Source organism: Peromyscus leucopus, chromosome 4 (assembly GCF_004664715.2).
Source record: "Peromyscus leucopus breed LL Stock chromosome 4, UCI_PerLeu_2.1, whole genome shotgun sequence".
NCBI classification, from domain to species: Eukaryota; Metazoa; Chordata; class Mammalia; order Rodentia; family Cricetidae; genus Peromyscus; species Peromyscus leucopus.
The window spans coordinates 76,514,222-76,522,064 of record NC_051066.1 but is presented as its reverse complement, the minus strand read 5'-3'; the positions used below and the strand labels follow the sequence as shown (position 1 = coordinate 76,522,064).

The 7,843-nt window shown below is 42.2% G+C and overlaps 1 pseudogene; it reads left to right on the top strand.

Moving 5' to 3' along the window:
* Positions 1–4,364: 4,364 nt before the first annotated feature.
* On the top strand, positions 4,365–7,522 carry LOC119087812 (annotated as a pseudogene).
* The last annotated feature ends 321 nt before the right edge of the window (positions 7,523–7,843 follow it).

Below are 7,843 nucleotides of genomic sequence, written 5' to 3'. Positions count from 1 at the left end.
GGCCTCAGAAGGATTAATAAAAGTGTTTGGAGAGGTGCTGTCGCGGCTGATTAATTATACTGTAGTTGTACTGGTAGATGGTCGTTGGACATTCTACCTCAGTGGTGATGTAAGGCCCATAAGCAGAGGAATGTGGATAGTCTCTGGAAGCTGCATAGGCAAGGAAACATCCTTGGGAGCTCCCTGAAAGGAACATAGCCCTGACACCTTGGTTCTAGTCCAGTGAGAACCATGTCAGACTTCTAAGTTACAGAACGATGAGATTAACACCATGTGTTGGCTTACAGTCACTGGCACATCCACGGCATCATGGTATACCACTGTGCACATCCATTCTCATGGCAAGTTACCCATTGTACCTAGGGGAAGCTTCCACTGCATAAGCACTTTTCTTGGTGCTAGGAATACGGTGCTGGAAAACTGACCGAGGTACCTGCTTCCTCGGAGACTGGAGTGGCTGGAACCCAAGCCCCCAGTCTACTGTAGCATCTTGCTCCAGGAGGCATCCTGGCTTGAGAGAAAAGGAAGAGCAGAGCAGCCAAGCCCAGAGCGATGAGGTGAGTGATGGTTTCATGGTTGCCAAGAAGCTGAGGATGGGCCGCTTCCAAAGGACATGGACAAGAGCTGGGCAATGAGAGTCCAGTGTTCCTAGGCAGGGGGGTTGCACACAGAATAGACTTGGTTGGTTTTCCCCCTCTTCCATGTTATTTATTTAAGTGTAGCTTTAAAACTGAATACTTAAAGCAGGGCAGTGGTGGCGCACGCCTTTAATCCCAGCACTTGGGAGGCAGAGCCAGGCGGATCTCTGTGAGTTCGAGGCCAGCCTGGATTATAGAGTGAGATCCAGGACAGGCACCAAAACTACACAGAGAAATCCTGTTATGAAAAACAAAAAAACAACAACAAACTAAAAAACAAAAACAAGCAAAAACCCTGAATACTTAGTAAACATAATAATTACGAATTTAACAAATCATATTATTTGCCATTAGCGCCAATAAGCAAGTTAAACACCCTTTTAAGGATTTTACATTTTTATGACAGATCTGATTATTACATTTATAAATCTAGCAGATTTTAGCAAAAAACTTCTGAGCATCCTTTGGATAATGCTTAGTCCTGTTTACGAGCTCAGCCCAGCACTTCACACACTTTCAAGTGAATGTACAGATTTAATTTACCTCCTTTAAATTCCTCTTTTTTTGGCAGTAAGCAAAGGCATCCTACACCATGAAAGCTGATAACCTGAGCTTATGAGGAAAACTGGAAGTCTATTAAATGAGTTTATTTTACTCTATGTTAACTTAGATGCCACCATTAAAAAAAAAAACATCATGAGTCTAAGTCAGTTCCCAATTACATATTTTAAAAAAGTGGACTTATAAAACTGCCACTAGTGGGCTTTATCCTGTTAAATATCATGTGTGTCAAAAACACCCGCTATATACAAGTCCCTTCCTGACCCCCAAATACTAGTCTGTGCTATTGGTCTCCTCTTCAGAGTCTGAATCCCAGCCCTCAGGGCCCTCTCCAGCCTGTGCTAGGTTAGCAACTCGGGCTTGCCTCACTGTAGGGTGGGGGCTGACGCCTGGAGTGGCCACTTGTGCGAGGCCACCGCACTCCCTCTTGGCAGTTTGATTTTCTCAAAATCTTTCATTAAACCCCGTCCTAAAATAACAGATATGTGGGTCAGAGAGATGGCTCAGCAGTTAAGTTTAAGCGTGCCTCCTTCTCTTCCTGAGGGTCTGTGTTTGGTTGCCAGAACCCATGCTAGGCAGCTTTCAGCAAACTGTAACTCAAGCTCCAGGGGATCTCACACCCTCTTCTAGCCTCTGTGAGCATCCACCTACATGGTATGTATATACACACACACTCACTCATATAAATAAACAAATTAATAAAATAACAGATGTGGCTTTTGCCCTCTTATTAGACCCTGACTGATGAACCAGGATTGAAGAATATATTCCCTCGAGAAGATCACAGTGTTTCCAGGTAACCAAGGTTACTCACTTAGGTGTGGACAGAGCTGGAGACACTCAAGGGATTCTTCTACCCCACCTAAGGACCCTGCTATAATCTTGTGTAATCTTGGTAACTGCTCCTCAGCATTCTCGATTTACAGGTGAAGCACGGGTGACATCCATCTGTTCCCAAGAAAAAGTGGGTCTTATTTATGGCTCTTTAATCAGCAGTTTCGTACTTTAGAAATATTCTCATAGGCTTTGTTCCTATAGAGTGCAACTGCCCAACTCTTCAGAATGCCTTTCCCACACATCACTCATTAGGTTGTTTTTTAATTTGTCTGGCTTCATGGGCTCAGTTTACTGATCTTTGAAAAGAATTCTAAAGCAATGGGAATACCTTCTTTAGTTGAGCAGTGTTCTGATTAGAGCCTGAATTCCTAAATTCTTTCATATTCTCACGGCCATGTCACTCTTAACAAATCCAGTCAGATACTAGCTAAATATCTCGGATAGCTCTGTTGTCTGTAACTTAATTCTATTTTCTGTAGACTGCTGTAGGATCAAGTTTACTTGTCTACCAAGAAAAATGTTTCCTACCTGCTTGAGCAATCTTGAGCCGGACTAAATGAATGGAATCAGCATAAGGCCTTTGGTTCTTCGAATGGGGGAAGGTTTGTGTCAGATTAATTTCTCTGCCAAATAATGGTAAAGCTAGTGGTGAAAAAAAATGTATAAAGCAAATGTTTGAAAGAATTGGCAATGTGTCAGTCCAGGTGGCATCTGAGAGGGTCTGGTTCCTGAGAGGATGCAAACATGTTAGACAAGCTCAACCTGGTCACCCCCCCCCCAACAAAATTATGGGGTGACAGCAGACAGCAGCAGACTCTGGACTGAAGTGAAAAGCTGTGGCGGAGTGGGAGCTTGAAGAGAAAGTGATAGAGATGAATGACTAAAATCCACAGACAAGGTCTCCCTCCCATTAGGCTGATTCCTAAGCAGAGAATGTGTTACGATTAATGTGCCAAGTGTCTCCCAAAGGCTGGATGTTGACTTGGTCACTAGCCTCTAGATCTGTTGAGAGATGGGACCACTAGGCGGTGGGACCTAGCAGAAGGAAGTCGGATCACTGAGGGTTATGCTCTTGAACGGGAAACTGGGACTCCAGCCTCTTCATCTTTCTTTTTGCTTCCAAGCTACCATTGAGTGAGAAACTTTGTTCCTACCATGTATTTCCACTGTGATGTACTGCTCACCACAGCATCCGAAACAATAAAGCCAAGTGGCCATGTGCTGAAGCATCTAGAGTGTGGGCCAAGACAACTTTCCCCTGCATCTCAGGTATTGTCATAGCAAAGGGAAGATAGCAGGGTACCCCAGGCTACCAAATCTAGCTGAAGGGAAAACAGCAGCTACCATGATCAACAGATGAATTCATCTCCATCCTTTGATAATGTTGAGGAGATTCAGATCCTACCAAGGCTGGGGCTTTGGCATACATTCTCAGTACTGGATTGAGTCTTACTCTAAGGATCATGGCCAAAACAAGATCCTGGAGTTAAACACAACTGTATTAGTAATTACATTAAATGCAAATGGACCAAATAAGTCAATGGTCAGAGGAGGGTAAAATTTTATGAGAGATACAATTTATTATTTGTTTATTTGCTTATTTTGAAACAGAGTCTCACTCTGCAGCTTTGGCTGTCCTGGAGTTCACTATGTAGATCAGGCTGGCCTTGAACTTACAAAGAGATACTTGCCTCTGTCTCTTGAGTGCTGGGACTAAAAATGTGTGCCACCATGTCCAGCAAGAGACACGCTTTAACTGTTAAGAAACAGGCTGATCGTACAATAATGGAAAGAGATATAGCATGTAAAAATAACAGCAAGAGAAACTGGATGTTGCCAATTAGAAGGATGCAAATTTCATAATGATAAATGGTCAATTCAAAAGGAAGATATGAATTATAATACATAAATTAGCATTTATTAGTCATCAGCTATAGGTCAAGGACCATTATAAGTATTATGCATTAGTTGTTTTGTGTGGGTCCTCTGAGTAATTTTATGAAGCAAATTTTAGTATCCCAGTCTTACTAGATGAGGATGTTAAAGCCCCAGTTCCTGAGGTCACATAGCTAGACAGAGGTACAGACAAGACATGATTCAAATCTGGCTTTGTCTGAGTTCCTGTGCTTATAGCCACAGTATCAAGACAATATGCCACTCTTGTAAAGATATGTAGGTCAATGGAACAGACCAAGAGATGAGAAATCTTTGTATTTATAGTCGATTGTTTCTTCTTGTTGTATTGTTTTACAAATGTGCAAGGCAGTTGACTAGAGAGCTGTTTAAAATAATTCAACAACTTATGGTTGTTGTTGACCCAAGATACTCATGCACACAGGTGAGTTTAGACTATTGCCAGCACCACACTTTCAAATGAACTCCATGGGTAATAGGTTTAACATGAGAGCTAAAATGATACATTTTAGAAGAGGACAGGAGAAGACAGTTGAAACAATGAGCTAAACAAAAAGCTCTTCCAGTCTGTAAAGAAACACATCATCAGACTTCACTAAAATAAAAGAAAATTGACAGTTCAAAACACACCACCAAGACAACAGACTAGGGGGAAATACTTGCAAAATAGGTATTTGTTAAGGACTTGCAGCAAGACATACAAAGAATTCTTAAGAATTCTTAGAAATAAGACAGTAAATTCAATGGGAAAAAAGCAAAAGTTGAGAACAAGAAGTCCACTGAAGAAAACATGTAAATGGTTGACAAGCTCTCGTGACATGAAGACTGACTTTACTGGGCATGGGTGAAATGTTAATTTTAAACCACAGATACCACTTCACACCTCCTAGAACAGCTGGCTACAGCAAATAAGACAGACAGTAGCAAGAGTTGGCAAGAATGTAAGCAAATGGGAACCTTTGTCTACTGTTGGCCAAAATGTAAAAATTTCTAGATTTCTACCCAAGAGAAATGAAAAAGTACTTCTCTCTCTCTCTCTCTCTCTCTCTCTCTCTCTCTCTCTCTCTCTCTCTCTCTCTCTCTCCCTCCTTCCTCATGTATATGTATGTTCAGGTAGTGTTATACATTGACCCCAAACTGTAAACAAATGGGACGCACACTACGCAGCTGCTGGGCTGACTTGGGGTTCCCTGAGAGGCTCAAGCTCACACACGATCCTCGGCCTCAGTCTTCCTGAGTGCTGGGATGGCAGACACATGTCATCATGCCTGGCTCCATTTTGGCCAGTTTTAAATCTACAGTTTTCTGGCATTAGGCAAATCACATTGTCGTACAACTCTTGCCACCATCCACCTCCAGAACGTTCCAGAGCATTGCCATCTTCCCAGCTGAAACTCCCCACCTATGCCGCACTGACTCCAACGGCTCCTCCTAACTGCCAGGCATCATGGTACTTGTAGTGATTCTACATCATTCCTGTCAGCGGGGCTCTGCGGCGCTCATCCTTGGTCATGGGCTCAGTTCACTTAGCATGTCTCTAAGATCCCTCCATACAGCAGATTTTTAAATTTGTCTCTCATTTTTAAGACTATTCTACTGTATGCATAACATTTTGACCTTTCATCCAGTTTGGATGTTTGGGCTGGGTCCCCTCCCCCCCTTTTACACTTGTGAATGATGTTTTGATTAGAGACACCCGGACATTGGAGAATTTTATGGTATATAAAACATCCTTCAATGTAATTATTTAAGTCAAACTAATTACTTGGTTTCAAAATTTAAAGAATCAGTAAATGAGATGCTATTATAAATAAAGGGATGAATGACACATTTGTCCTGTGAAGTGAGTTTAATTAACTCACTTTACAGTTCATTTAGGAAGTTGGGAGCATAGGTCAGTGGTAGGGTACAGGCTTGACATGCATGAGGCCCGGAGTTCAACTTTTGACACTGAAATAAAACTTTGTGAGATAATTTCATAACAAGAAAAAGATATAGTCTTGTTTTTAAAGAGAGAAAACAGCAGCAACAGAAGAAGAAACAAAGTGGATGCTGGAAATCCCGCTTGACAAAAGACATCGCTACATCTTAACCTTACTTGAAATAAGAAGGAACTGAAACCCGGAAGGGCTCAACTTCAGTATTTATTCCAAGGGGAGATTTCATTTCCAATCCCTCCCTCCCCTCCGGAGTCAAAACAAAGTTACAAACCAGCACCAGAGGGTCAGGGCTTCATCCATATGCTCAGTGGCAGCTTGGTGACATACACTTGCAGTCTTAGCTCTGGGCAGGCTGAGACAGGAGAATCCCTGACGCTCTCTGGCCTGTCAGCCTAGCCTGCTTGATGAATTGGCTACCAAGAGACCCTGTCCCCAAAACCAAGGTGGATGGTGCCTGAGGAATGCCCCTGAGGATGTTCTCTGGCCTCCACACACATGTGCCTGTACATACATGACTGCCACACCCCTCCCCCCACCACATACACATACACCCAGAGAGAGAATGTTGAATTGGGACATCTAGCCTTTTAGTTCCTGTTTCTTGATGGCCATAGTTTAATTCCAGTGGATATTGTGTCACAGAAAGCAGAGGATGTTTTTGATGTTTAAACAAAGTATGAATTTTCCAATTAAGAACAGAAGAACAGAATTTGAAAGCTTAGTGAGCTTTTATGATAAACTTCTAAGAGAAGTTGTTAAGCATGACTAGTTTAGAAGCAAAGATAGAAGTCACTTAGTTAAATGGCAGGAAGAGAATGGTGTTTGCAGTGGGGGCCAATGCCACGGCCGCTCCCTAACGCCAACGCTGCCTCGCTCGCTCGCTGAGCTCCAGCGAAGGAGAAGCGGGTTAAGTAAGGAGGTTTCCATACTAAGGCTCATACAAAGCAGACTGTCCGCAAATCCACTGGTGGTAAAGCGCCCAGGAAACAACTGGCTACTAAAGCCGCTAGCAAGAGTGCGCCCTCTACTGGAGTGGTGAAGAAACCTCATGGTTACAAGCCTGGTACTAAGGCACTCAGGGAAATCAGACGTTATCAGAAATCCACTGAACTTCTGATTCACAAGCTCCCTTTCCAGCATCTGGTGTGAGAAATTGCTCAGGACTTCAAAACAGATCTGTGCTTCCAGAGTGCAGCTATTGGTGCTTTGCAGGAGGTAAGTGAGGCCTATCTGGTTGGCCTTTTTGAAGATACCAACCTGTGTGCTATCCATGCCAAACACGCAACCCACATTGTACCAAAAGATACCCAGCTGGCATGCCGCATATGTGCTTAAGAGTTCACTTTGAGGGGAAACATTTCATTTTCCAAAATTCTTTTCCTCTTCTTCCTGTTATCAGTAGTTCTGAATGTTAGATATTTTTTCCACGGGATCAAAAGGTACCTAAGTGTATGATTGTGAGTGGAAAAACAGGGGACAGAAATCAGGTATTGGCCATTTTTCCACTTTCATTTGTGTGTGAATTTTTAATATAAATGCAAGATGTAACTCATCAATGAAAACAAAATGTTTCAGTGAACACATTTCAACAGTACAACTTTATAACAATTATAAATAAATCTGTTAAAAATTTCTGGACAATGCCAGCATTTGGATTTTAAAAATATAAGTAAATTTCTTACTGATGGCAACTGAATGGTGTTGGTAGCATTTTTATCACACAGTAGATTCCATCCATTCACTATACTTTTCTGAGTTGTCTACATTCAAGTACATGTTTTTAATGCTGTCTGTCTTCTGGGCTATTCCTGTAAGTTTGCTGTTAAAATACATTTAACTAGAAAGAGAAAAAAAAATGACAGGAAGAAGTGGCAGCAGTGAGTGCCCCACAGAAATCCAAGGAGTTCAGACATAAACTCGGGATCTCCAGCAGTGTCTCCTCCCCCAAGTCAT